Here is a 13,621-nt window from a genome sequence, read left to right on the forward strand (position 1 = left end):
AGACTGATTCAAAGGTAGGCCCGATACATCTAATTTCTCCTGCTTGGAGAAGATAATCTTTCATTTCTTTCGATGTAACAGCCCTCACCATTGGTTTCCCTCTCGTATGTTTCTGAATATAATGAAACTGTCTATTCACGTATGGAAGGAAAAGGGGCTCGGGGGAGGGGAGACCTGTAGCTCTAGATATGGGGCCCTTTTCATATAAATTCTGAAGAAATTGCTCATTAAATCACTCATACAAAGAAAAGCAATTTCACCATTCATTATGTTTCCCCAGGAAAAGGAACAAAAGTGTAAGCCAAGTAGAAACCTGTACTGTACTTTCGCAGGGCTATAACTTGCCCTGCACTTTTGAGAGTGATTCTGTACCTTTAATACGGGAATTAATGATATGGTTAGTTTCATTAAGCTTGAGAAATTATTTCAGTATAAAAAATAAGCTTTGATGTGTGCTCTGAACAATAGCCCTCTTAATCAAATTTTTTAATCTATAAAAACCATTATACTTGAAACTAACATTTTTCAAGTTTTTCTGCCCATTTTGGATTCACCTAAATGTCATTATTTTCATTTTAAAGTTAGTCTTTCAGTTCTGCTGTAGCACATCCATGCAGGTGGGTGTATGTATATATACATACAAATTCTAGCCCCTAGAAGCTTACAGACATAATAATGTAATACACGAAAGCATGAAAATCCTACTGATGAAATAATAAGTAAAATAGATTTACTTTGATAATGACAATTTCCAGCCTATTTCATAGACAAAAGCATTTTCTTCATTTACCATACTCTCTACTATGCATAGTAAACTTTGGAAGATGTATAATGCAATATAAACATTAATAGTTACACAATTGTGTTGTTTTAGAAAGACTATTTATAGAGAAAATACAAAATGCCTCCCCAAAGTATACTTAGACCTAAGCCACCATAATCTTCCTGCTCATACAGCGGGAAATCTAATACACCAGCTCAATAAACCTGGAGGAAACAAAGGTTTTATGTAGCATTAAGTGTCACAATATTAAAAAGCCCATATTACTTTCAATTGCTCTTATAAGCTTCTTTTTAACAATCCAGAAAGTTGAGTGCCATTATAAGAAGAATATTGTCCTATGTGGTAAAAGGTAGAGAAGGAAAATCAGAAAACTCGCCCCTTCACCTCTCTGTTGATCTCTGATTAATACCATCGGTTCTTTTACACAAGGGTCTCTCTCAAACTCGCCTTTTTTATATTGTTTTGAATTGTCAGGGTGTGTTCTGTCAAAGGTGACATAACATTTAAAAGGGTATCAAAAAGCCTTGACGGCAATGTCTGCTCAGCTACATAACCTCTTTCTAAGTTGGTTTCCTTTCCTGTAAATGTAACATTGTGTGCTATGAGCTACTGAAGCTATAATTAGAGACTGTAAAGCTCTTTCAAATACCAAGTCCTTCATTCCACAAATGCTCATTACAAATGGTAATGTAGCAACAACAAAGATCACTACCCCTGAAAGTGTAAGTTTTCCCCAAACGGTGACAGTAGCTTTTGTGAGTTTCACAGAGAGCCTAGCACTCTGTAGCTGCCTAATTAATACCTAATGACAATGATGAACCACTGGTGATATTCAGCTAACTAATTGGGGTTTTGTAGTATCTCAGAAAGTTTCAACTTAATGGCCATTAAAACAGAGTATCTTCTATTTCTATTGCACCTGCCAACTCCCCAAACTTTCTACAAACAGAAATTCATTAACTGAGGTTCTTTAATGAAATATTAATGATACAAAAGTATATTTGAAGTCTTAAGAAACACTCAGGGTCAATAAACTAACAGTATCTTTTAAGCAGCAATTTCCCCCTTTTCATTGCCTGGGTGTCTCAGGCAAGGAGGCCTAACAATCCTACCTTGAGGTTAGTGGATCTGAATCCACTGGGCTGTCTTTTACATTCCTCAATGTTAGGGTGAGTCAAAGGCATATTCAGTAAACACATAATTTTCAGGGTTGTATGAACTCTTGGACTGTCACACTTGACAATATATATATGCATAAGGAAGCATGACACTATCAAAGGACTAGGATAGTTTGCGGGCAGGTGATGACAAAAATCCTTCTCCCTCTATGCAGATGGTCTGGAAACTGCAGCCTTCAGGGAGCTCTATGGCCATGCCTTATGGTCAACCTTGTGAGCTACATTATCTTCACCCTTTTGGAATACCTAAGTTGTTAACTGTCATGGTCCCACACCCATACAAACCCTCTCCAGGCAGGCCTCAATGCAGAAGCTCCGTGAAATCTTTTGCTGATCTTAAGCTATTTTTAAATGACTTATAATGAAAAGTTTTAAAATCCCGACTGTTAGCATTAAAAAGTACCAGGGCATGCTGGGAATCAGGGGCATTTAGTGCTGCTGCCTTGTATAAAATGAAATCCTAAATGGTATGTCCTAATGGTATTGGCAGATGTGGTTTTATATTTTTAAATTTCTTGGAGTTGCTGGAAAGGAAAAGAGAACATATAGATATGCCTATGCAGATGAAATGACATCATAAAATGCCTGACTGGGAAGGAAGGGGACTTGCTGTGGCTGGATTACTTGTTACTAAAATAGGGACCAAGAGCAAAGAGAAAGTGTATCATCTGCAACTGAATGTTTTCAATTACTTTTTACTGTGCTCAGTCATTCTCACTGTAACACATACATTGGGATGAAAGATTATTTTACATCCTAAGTAAAAGAAATGCACATGTAGTTTTTCCTCTGCAAATGGAGACCCTGTTGCCTCTCACCACTTTGAAATCTGACAAATTTGCAGCCGTACCTGTATGGTCACCAAAATGATTCTTGTCTGTCAAATTATTCCCTTTCATCTTAATATCCAATTTCATCACAATTAACTGTAAGAGCCACATAGTTTATGACTGCATATGCCTAGGTAATAGTTGTCACATGGGTGGGTGTGTGTGTTAGTTGCTTAGTAGTATCTGACTCACTGGGACCTCATGGACTGTAGCCCGCTAGGCTCCTCTGTCCATGGGATTCTCCAGGCAACAATACTGGAGTGGGTTGCCATTTCCTTCTCCAGGGTATCTTCTTGACACAGGGATCAAACCCCGGTCTCCTGTATTGCAGAAAGATTCTTTACCATCTGAGCTTCAGGGGAGAACCTGTCACATGGGTATTTAACATCAAATATACGGCTTCTTTCTTGACTAGAAATGCAATTATAGAAGATGCACCTCTTTAATTTCCTTTTCTAAAACACTATTGTAAAACAATCATATCCTATAGCTTAAGAATCAAAGACAAAGAAAATATGCCATTAATGGAAGCTGCACCCACAATGTAAACAACTCTAATGTTAATTAATTCTACCAATTGGAACTTGCCAGGGCAGGAAGTGGGCATTGAAGGACACAGCTCAGGACAGCCACTGAGAAAAGCTGCTTTGTTGAGCAAGGGCTGTTCTGAACAAGGGTCCTTAGACATATATCCCCAGCTACATATCTTTGCCTTATCCTGGGTCTCTGAGGACCAGCATAGACCCCTCCACCTCCCACCCTACCTCCTGACTCATTCATAATATCTTATTCAGGGCTAGGAAGAGGGAGATTTCATACAAAATATTTTCCCCTATCTGGAAAACAATCTACCTAGAAGCGCATTTCTTGTGCTGATGACTGTGAGGCTGGGCTCATTGCAGCCATTGTCATGCAAGCACAGTTGTAAGTAATAATGTGGCCTTTAATGACGGAATGATGGACCTGCCAAACACTTGCTCCTGCCATAGACTGCTTGCGTTTCCCTGCTGGAGAGCACAGAGATGCCCATCTGGGAGTTATTAACATATCCTCGTCAATTCAGAACCGACTTTAACATAATCCATATTTGTTGGAGAAAGTCCAACATCAGCTTGAGAACAGCAGTCACGTGCCTCAATGACACATTTCAAACAGCACACACAGAGCATGCTTGGGCAGCAAAGCAATTCAGAAATGCAAATAGCTGAAGCACTCTCCTGACTAGATAAAAAGGACAAATCCCTTTTGGCAAGAGACTGGATGTCCTCTTAATGTCACCGAAAAACAACCACACCAGCAAAGGCACAAATTCCAGGGTGCTGATTTGGCTTTGGTGGGTCACTGAGAAGGTATACCTTTGGGTGTATTCCAATCATGTTGGTGTAATTCATCTCAAGTTGACCCTGGACTTCAGCTGTTGTCAGGCAGAGCTGGGATTCCTGGGATGCAGGAATACAGATGCTCTTAAGCCAACGGCTTTGCACATCATACGTCTGCTTGTTGATATATGTATAAGCACACACCTCTCCCTTTAAAAACACAACAAAGAGCTCCATTTCAGCTTCATCTCGGCTCTTATTCTGAACTGGTTATCTATAATAAACACACTCCCAGAAGAAGCTGGATTGGTACTGTCCCTATATGTGAGTCCTCAGGAAATCAAAGTATATCAAAAGATCATGCAGTGGCCCTGGGAGTTATCTCAAACTAGGCATGATCTTTGTGGCTATAGAGCACACCCCCACCAGTATTTTCTCAATGATTTTAACATTATAGTTCATCAGCTAAATTCCTTTGGCTGGTTGATATTATTAGTGGTATCTGTGTTTTATAAATGAAACAAATTAAATAAGGGGGGGAAGCATTTTCTTGAGTCCACCCCCCATCCCTATTGATGTGGATTTTGGTGAAACTGCAGTAAAATCCTATTTTTAGATTATGTAAACCAAAGCCAAATGCGGATTCTTCCTTCAAAGATTTAAATAGACTCACAGGGCTGAACTCCTAGATAGTAGTAGTATACCATTATTACATTTTCTACATTTGATAATTATATGTTGTGGTTTATGAAAAAATATTCTTGTTCTTAAGAGATAAATGTTGAAGTTTTCAGGGATAAGGAGTTATGATGTGTGCAACTTTCTTTTACATAATTCAGCCAGACAAGAAATAATAATGAACATATATACATACACTGGAAAAGAAAACAAATGTGGCAAAATGCTCACAATTGGTGAACCTAGGTGACAGCCATTTGTGTGTTCCTTGTACCATTTTGGCAACTTTTTGGTGGGTTTGAAATTTTTCAAAATAAAAAGTGGGAAATAAAATAAATCAGATTCACAGAAACTAATACATAATTTTTATATATAGAATTTACTATTTAAAAACCTTCTCATTCACTGCTTTTTGCTTGATGTTGACACTTTGTGTCAGGGTATAATCTCCTGGGAGGAGAGGAAGACAGAGTAATTTAAAAACAAAAAAAAGAAGGCTTTCGTATCTCTCCTTGCTATGTTCTGGAACTCTGCATTCAGTTGGATATATCTTTCCCTTTCTCCTTTGCTTTTTGCTTCTCTTCCTTCCTCAGCTATTTGTAAAGCCTCCTCAGACAACCACTGTGTTCTTGCATTTCTTTTTCTTTGGGATGATTTTGGTCACTGCCTCCTGTACAATGTTATGAATCTTCTTCCATACTTCTTCAGGCACTCTGTCTACCAGATCTAATCCCTTGAATCTATTAATCACCTGTAATGTATAAGCATAAGGTAATTGATTTAGGTCATACCTGGATGGCATAGTGGTTTTCCCTACTTTCTTCCATTTAAGCCTCAATTTTGCAATAAGGAGCTCATGATCTTAGTCACAGTCAGCTCCAGACCCTCTTTTTGCTGACTCTATCTTTGGCTGCAAAGGACATAATCAATCTGATTTTGGAATTGACCATTTGGTGATGTCCATGTGTAGAGTCATCTCTTGTGTTGTTGGAAAAGAGTATTTGTTATGACCAGCATGCCCTCTTGACCGAACTCTGTGAGCCGTTTCCCTGCTTCATTTTGTACTCCAAGGCCAAACTTGCCTATTACTCCAGGTATCTCTTGACTTCCTACTTTTGTATCCCAGTCCTCTCTGATGAAAAAGACATCTCTTTCGGTGCTGGTTCTACAGGGTTTTGTAAGTCTTCATAGAACCGGTCAACTACGGCTTCTTGGCATTAGTGATTGGGGCATAGACTTGGATTACCATGATAGTGAATGGTTTGCCTTGGAAATACGTGAACCATGAACTTCCAGATGTTCAATCTGGTTTTAGAAAAGGCAGAGGAACCAGAGATCAAATTACCAGCATCCGCTGGATCATCGAAAAAGCAAGAGAGTTCCAGAAAACATCTATTTATTTATTGACTATGCCAAAGCCTTTGACTGTGTGGATCACAATAAACTGTGGAAAATTCTGAAAGAGATGGGAATACCAGACCACCTGACCTGCTTCTTGAGAAACCTATATGCAGGTCAGGAAGCAACAGTTAGAACTGCACATGGAACAACAGACTGGTTCCAAATAGGAAAAGGAGTACGTCAAGGGTGTATATTGTCACCCTGCTTATTTAACTTATATGCAGAATACATCATGAGAAACGCTGGGCTGGAAAAAGCACAAGCTGGAATCAAGATTGCCAGGAGAAATATCAGTAACCTCAGATATGCAGATGACACCACCCTTATGGCAGAAAGTGAAGAGGAACCAAAAAGCCTCTTGATGAAAGTGAAAGAGGAGAGTGAAAAGGTTGGCTTAAAGCTCAACATTCAGAAAAGGAAGATCATGGCATCTGGTCCCATCAGTTCATGGGAAATAGATGGGTAAACAGTGGAAACAGTGGCAGACTTTATTTTGGGGGGCTCCAAAATCACTGCAGATGGTGACTGCACCCATGAAATTAAAAGATGCTTACTCCTTGGAAGGAAAGTTATGACCAACCTAGATAGCATATTCAAAAGCAGAGACATTACTTTGCCTACAAAGGTCCATCTAGTCAAGGCTATGGTTTTTCCAGTGGTCATGTATGGATGTGAGAGTATAAATAAAGCTGAGCGCCGAAGAATTTATGCTTTTGAACTGTGGTGCTGGAGAAGAATCTTGAGAGTCCCTTGGACTGCAAGGAGATCCAACCAGTCCTTTCTAAAAGAGATCAGTCCTGGGTGTCCTTTGGAAGGAATGATGCTAAAGCTGAAACTCCAGTACTTTGGCCACCTCATTTGAAGAGCTGACTCATTGGAAAAGACTCTGATGCTGGGAGGGATTGGGGGCAGGAGGAGAAGGGGAAGACAGAGGATGAGATGGCTGGATGGCATCACCGACTCGATGGACATGAGTTTGAGTGAACTCCAGGAATTGATGATGGACAAGGAGGCCTGGCATGCTGCAATTCATGGGGTCGCAAAGAGTCGGACACAACTGAGCGACTGAACTGAACTGCATTTTGGATTTTTAAAATTTATTTATTGACTATGAGGGCTACTCCATTGCTGCTAAGGGATTCTTGCCCACAGTAGTAGATACAGTAATTATCTGAATAAAATTTGCCCTGTCCATTAATGGACATTCCTGTCCATTAAGTTTAGTTCACTGATTCTTAAGATGTTGATGTTCCCTCTTACTATCTCCTGCTTGACCATGTCCAGTTTACCTTGATAGCATTCCAGGTTCCTGTGTAATACTGTTCTTTACAGCATTAGACTTATACTTTTACCACCAGACACATCCACAACTGAGCGTCATTTCTACTTAGGCTCAGCTGCTTCATTCTTTCTAGAGCTATTAGTAATTGCCCTCTGCTCTTCCCCACTAGCATATTGGACACCTTCCCATATGGTGCTCACCTTCCAAAGTCATATCTTTTTGCTCTTTCATACTGTTCATGGGGTTCTTGAAGGAAGAATACTGGAATGGTTTGCAATTCCCTACTCCAGTGGACCATGTTTTGTCACAGCTCTTCACTATGACCTGTTTGTCTTGGGTGGCCCTGCATGGCATGGCTCATATTTTCATTGAGTTATGCAAGCCACTTCACCATGACAAGGTTGTGATCCATGAAAGGGATCCATTAGGGTTGTGATCCATTAGGGTTGTTTGGTATTTTATATGAAACCTGAATCTCTCACAAAGTCATAGCAGAGGGGGAAATACAATCAGCTGCTTGCAGTAAGGAGTGCTGTGTGCCACCTCCCCACCATATGCCAAGAGTCCTGGCCTCACACATGCTTCTGTCTCTTCTCCCGCACTTCACCCTGGTTTGGCTGCACTTCTCTTCAAAGTCCTAGGAAAGACTTATTTTTACAGACATCTCCTAGAGCCTGTGCCATGGGCATTCATACTTTTAGACTGGCAGTGTTAAAATAAAACCTACATCTAAGAGAGCAAGATACCAGCAGACATCTTAGCTCCCATCCATGTAATCATCTAACCTAATAACATATAGAAAAAAAGAGATGTTGGATTCTTAGGAAAGATCTAGAATATTGACTTCTCTCCAGTAGACCAAAGCAATCTGGATAATACAGATAGTCCTGAAAGTGGGTGGAAAAGGCACCCCCTTACTGTGAGGATGTGTCCAGTGTTTATTTCTAGCCCTACAGAGCAACACTCTGGTGTTTCTGGCAATAGCCTCAGGCCTGCTTCCTGCAGGATGCACACACATCACACTGAGCACATTTGAGAATTCAAAGAGTAATTTGTCAGCCCTGTTTTAGGACAAACTAGGGCGTCTTGACTATCTTGAGGTGATAGTATATAGTAAAAGTCAGGTACAGACCATTTAATAGGACAATTTACTTTAACATGTACAATGTGTTGTTTTAGTGGCCTGTGTGCACTCCAGTCCTAACAATAGGGTGCCATAAGGTCAAAGAAGTGAGAAATTGATTTCGAAGGCACAATTCTACTCCTGCTTCTTCAAAGATACTGGCATAACTATCCACTTCTTACAATAACAAATTTCCTCACTGGATTGAAGAGCTGTGATTCATAACTTCTGTGGCTGTGGTCTCTTCCCTTGGGGCTAAAGTCCCAACAAATGACAGGAAGATGCCATTTCCACTCTTGTCATTATTAAATCTATTTCTTCTCTCTCTCTCTCTCTCATGAGGAACAGGTGGCAGCCCTTGATCCCTGATTCTACCTATAGGTAGCAGACAGTCAAGCCTATGTGTGAGACAGACATCTCCAGCTCCCCATCTTGGTCAAAATAGACCAGGACAGTGGCTCAAACATCTAGCCATATCAGAATCCCCTGGAGGACTTTTTAAACCACAGAGTGCTGGACCCTGCCTGAGTTTCTAATCAGTAGGTTTAAGGTGGCACTGAGAATGTACATTTCTAACAAGTTCCTGGAAGATGCTGATGGTGATGTCTGGGGACTACTTGAAACCATTGGGGTAGGTCATGCTGCAGTAATAAATGACCCCCAAATCTCAGGTTTATATTTCACTCAAGTTGCTCATAAGCCAGCTGCAGCTCTGCTCCATGTCTTCTCCCCTCCAGGACCTAGTGATGGGATAGCATCTGACCAGAACACTGCCAGTTGCATGGCAGATGGCAAAGGATATGGTAAATGACTGGTTAACTCATAAAGCTCTGGCTTATGTTTCCTAGCTGGAAGGGAGTCATGTGGCCAAATCTGATATATCAGTGGCAAGTGAGGGACTGAATACTTGTGTGAATAATTACATAGTCTACCACATCCCACAATATTCATTATCTCCTTCTCCCACAGTAAATGTCCAATCAAGTTTTGACTTGACAAATGGCTGCCCTGAATAAAGACTGAATTCCTCAGAGTCTCCTGCAGCTTGGTATTGGCTAATACCAATTGCAGCCAATGGGATGTAAGCAGAATGCTGGATGGTCATTCCAGTAGCCTTTCTGAAGGCAAGCACACGATCGACCTTTGTTTCCTTTGCTCTCTCTTCTTCATTCCTTTCTCCATCCTCTTGCCTACGATGTTAATGTTAGTATTTTGGAGCATGAGGTCAAAGCCCTGTCTCGAATAGAAAATATATACGGTGTGCAATGCAATATACCAGCCCCAGACTGTCTATCCACACTTCCAGAAAAGAGAAATAAAATTATTTTATTTAAACCACTGTTACCTTGGGGTTTCTGTCCCTCACATCTTAATATAATCCTAAGAAAAGTTTCCTTTTGAAGTCTGCTCACTTCTGTCTGCAGTTTCTTATGTTCTACTGATCCAACCATCAGTGATTTTCCAAGCTTTGGAGCCTATTCCTTCCCTTCACACTCTTTTCCCTCATTCTTAGCAATGCAGTGAGAATGTCTCCAGAAGGTCAACTATAGCTTCATTCTTTCTTTCTATGACACTATAGATGCATAGAATCTGATGGTAGGGAAAGTAACGACCAAAAAGGAAAAGCTTGTCTGGCTAGAATTTTCCTGAGGAACTTTCAAAATAGTCTTCATTGCATAGCAACAAAGATGACAATGTTCCTCTTTGTTGCCAAACTATCCCCTGCAATTTGGGAACATTTCTAATTTCTGGGTTTACAGGATCTGCATTCCACTTGATCCCCCATCTGCCCACAAGGAGAAATGATGAAGCGTAAATGTTTAGAGATGATTGTTAGAGGCCTGTGGTTGCCATGCTCCTCTCCTCTGGCCTTGTTCCTAACTCCCCATCCCCTTCTCTTTGCTCTCTTTGTCAAGCCTTTCCCCACTCTGCCTGCTTTTGCCATCTTCACAGTCATTGTCCCTTGTCCACATCTCATCACAGAGAGAGGGAGCAGCTGGAGAAGAGGAAAGAGGGGAGCATTAACAAAAAGCAAAAGGCTGCAAATGGAGAGAGGAATCAAGTGGGAGAAGTCCAGCCACAGAGCTGAAAGGGCTCTTTCTGAAGTAAAATTAGAGCTATTTACATTTACGCTTTCCCAGAACATGGTAAAGAGCTTAAGAAAGTAAACCAGAAGTTTCATCAATGCACAGAAATAAGCTACCACTTTCATCACACACACATGGTTTGTAAACCATAAGTATGTACATATCTATCTACTTTTAAGAGTGTTTCTCTTCTGATGGAGAACCATTTGTTGGGGGCATCTCACATGCAGAATCTATTGCACGAGACAGTCATATAGTAAAATGGAATGTCCCAAGAGGACATTGGCTATATATTTCTAAAGTTATCATTGTCAAATAGGTTTGAGAAGCACAGCATACAATGTTCTGGAAATTCACAGTGTATATTAACATGGTAAAGGCTCTAAGAATTCTGGAGTAATGAAGCCCATTTATTTTTCATATTCAAACTTACTGAACCAAAGAATCCTTTTTTTGAGTATAATATCTATTAATATTTTACAAAATGTGTCTTTGGAACATAGGTTGGGAAATTGCCTCAAAAGAACAAAAATTTTATGTGCTACATGTTGGATTACTTTTTGCAAACTGAGTTATTCTCACATGCACTCCTGTAAATATTCATAACCTACTGACACTTCAGTGGGGCAACGCAAGAATTAAACAGAACAAGGCAGTGCTCAAAATCACATGCCAGTGGCGCAAAACTCACAAAGTTTGGTTTATCCCACCTGCCTAAGTCTCAATGAATTTAGAAGTAAAACAAATCAAATCAACTAAAATAATTAGCCAGGAGAAAAGGAAAGATATAAGCATCTGAATGCAGAGTTCCAAAGAATAGCAAGGAGAGATAAGAAAGCCTTCCTCAGTGATCAATGCAAAGAAATAGAGGAAAACAACAGAATGGGAAAGACAGAAGAGATCTCTTCAAGAAAATTCGAGATACCAAGGGAACATTTCATGCAAAGATGGGCTCAATAAAGTACAGAAATGGTATGGACCTAACAGAAGCAGAAGATATTAAGAAGAGGTGGCAAGAATACACAGAAGAACTGTACAAAAAAGATCTTCACTACCCAGATAACCACAATAGTGTGATCACTCACCTAGAGCTAGACATCCTGGTATGTGAAGTCAAGTGGGCTTTAGGAAGCATCAATATGAACAAAGCTAGTGGAGGTGATCGAATTTCAGTTGAGCTATTTCAATTCCTGAAAGATGATGCTGTGTAAGTGCTGCACTCAATGTACCAGCAAATTTGGAAAACTCAGCAACGGCCACAGGACTGGAAAAGGTCAGTTTTCATTCCAATCCCAAAGGAAGGCAATGAGAAAGAATGCTCAAACTACCGCACAATTGCACTCATCTCACACACTAGCAAAGTAATGCTCAAAATTCTCCAAGCCAGGCTTCAACAATACGTGAATTGTGAACTTCCAGATGTTCAAACTGGATTTACAAAGGGCAGAGGAACCAGAGATTAAATTGCCAACATCTGTTGGATCATTGAAAAATCAAGAGAGTTCCAGAAAAATATCTATTTCTGCTTTATTGACTACGCCAAAGCCTTTGACTGTGTGGATCACAGCAAACTGTGGAAAATTCTTCAAGAGATGAGAATACCAGACCACCTGACCTGCCTCCTGAGAAATCTGTATGCTGGTCAAGAAGCAACAGTTTGAACTGGACATGCAACAACAGACTGGTTCCAAATAGGAAAAGGAGTATGTCAAGGATGTATATCATCACCCTGCTTATTTAACTTCTATGCAGAGTACATCATGTGAAATGCTGGGCTGGATGAAGCATAAGCTGGAATCAAGATTGCCAGAAAAAACATCAATAACCTCAAATACGCAGATGACACCACCCTTATGGCAGGAAGCAAAGTAAACTAAAGAGCCTCTTGATGAAGGTGAAAGAGGAGAGTGAAAAAGTTGGCTTAAAACTCAACATTCAGAAAACTAAGATCATGGCATCTGGTCCCACCACTTCATGGCAAATAGATGGGGAAAGAGTGGAAACAGTGTCAGACTTTAATTTTGGGGGCTCCAAAATCACTGTAAATGGTGATTGCAGCCATGAAATTAAAAGACGCTTACTCCTTGGAAGAAAAGCTATGACCAACCTAGACAGCATATTAAAAAGCAGAGACATGACTTTGCCAACAAAGGTCTGTCTAGTCAAAGCTCTGATTTTTCCAGTAGTCTTGTATGGATGTGAAAGTTGAATGATAAAGAAAGCTGAGTGCCAAAGAATTGATGCTTTTGAACTGTGGTGTTGGAGAAGACTCTTGAGAGTCCCTTGGACTTCAAGGAGATCCAACAGTCTACCCTAAAGGATAGAATATTCATTGGAAGGACTGATGCTGCAGCTGAAACTCCAATACTTTGGCCACCTGATGCGAAGAACTGACTCACTGGAAAAGACCCTGAAGCTGGGAAAGACTGAAGGCAGGAGGAGAAGGGGAAGACAGAGGATGAGATGGTTTGATGGCATCACTGACTTGATGGACACAAGTTTGAGGAAGCTGGACAGGGAAGCCTGGCATGCTGCAGTCCATGGGGTCGCAAAGAGTCGAACCTGACTGAGTGACTAAACTGACTAACAACAATAAAAAAACTATAGAATATACATCTGAAAATGTCTAGATGTGGAAGAGACCATGACAAGGAGGAATGATTTTGATCAAGTTATGCAGAAATGGAAAATATGGTGAGTTTGGAAAGATACAGTTCACCTTAAGGATGACATTAGCCAAGGTCTTTAGTGACTCAGCATCCTTCTCTGCCCAGAAGCAGCAGGAACTAAAAAGAGCTTGGGCATTAGAAGCCACTTAACCTCATAAAACCAAGCATTTGTTGTTATCACGTTTCCCAGAGTGCACTGTCATTATTTTTTGATGGTTTACCTTATTATACTGTGTGCAGGTCAGGAAGCAACAGTTTGAACTGGACATG

At 40.4% G+C, this 13,621-nt stretch overlaps 1 long non-coding RNA gene across 3 annotated transcripts in view; it reads right to left on the reverse strand.

Moving 5' to 3' along the window:
- The window catches only part of LOC147378590 (uncharacterized), a 333,236-nt gene that overhangs the window by 82,090 nt on the left and 237,525 nt on the right, over positions 1 to 13,621 (reverse strand). For 2 of the 3 annotated variants that reach the window (XR_015147950.1, XR_015147953.1), the window contains one exon: positions 5,150 to 5,540. The exons of the other annotated variant lie outside the window; for it this stretch is intronic. This is a non-coding gene — a long non-coding RNA (uncharacterized LOC147378590). Of the gene's footprint in view, positions 1 to 5,149; positions 5,541 to 13,621 lie in introns of those variants that run through there. 3 annotated transcript variants of the gene reach the window in all.

This window comes from Bos grunniens, chromosome 2 (assembly GCF_055505025.1).
Source record: "Bos grunniens cultivar Pamir isolate PY7600 chromosome 2, Bosgru_T2T1.0, whole genome shotgun sequence".
Lineage (NCBI taxonomy): Eukaryota > Metazoa > Chordata > Mammalia > Artiodactyla > Bovidae > Bos > Bos grunniens.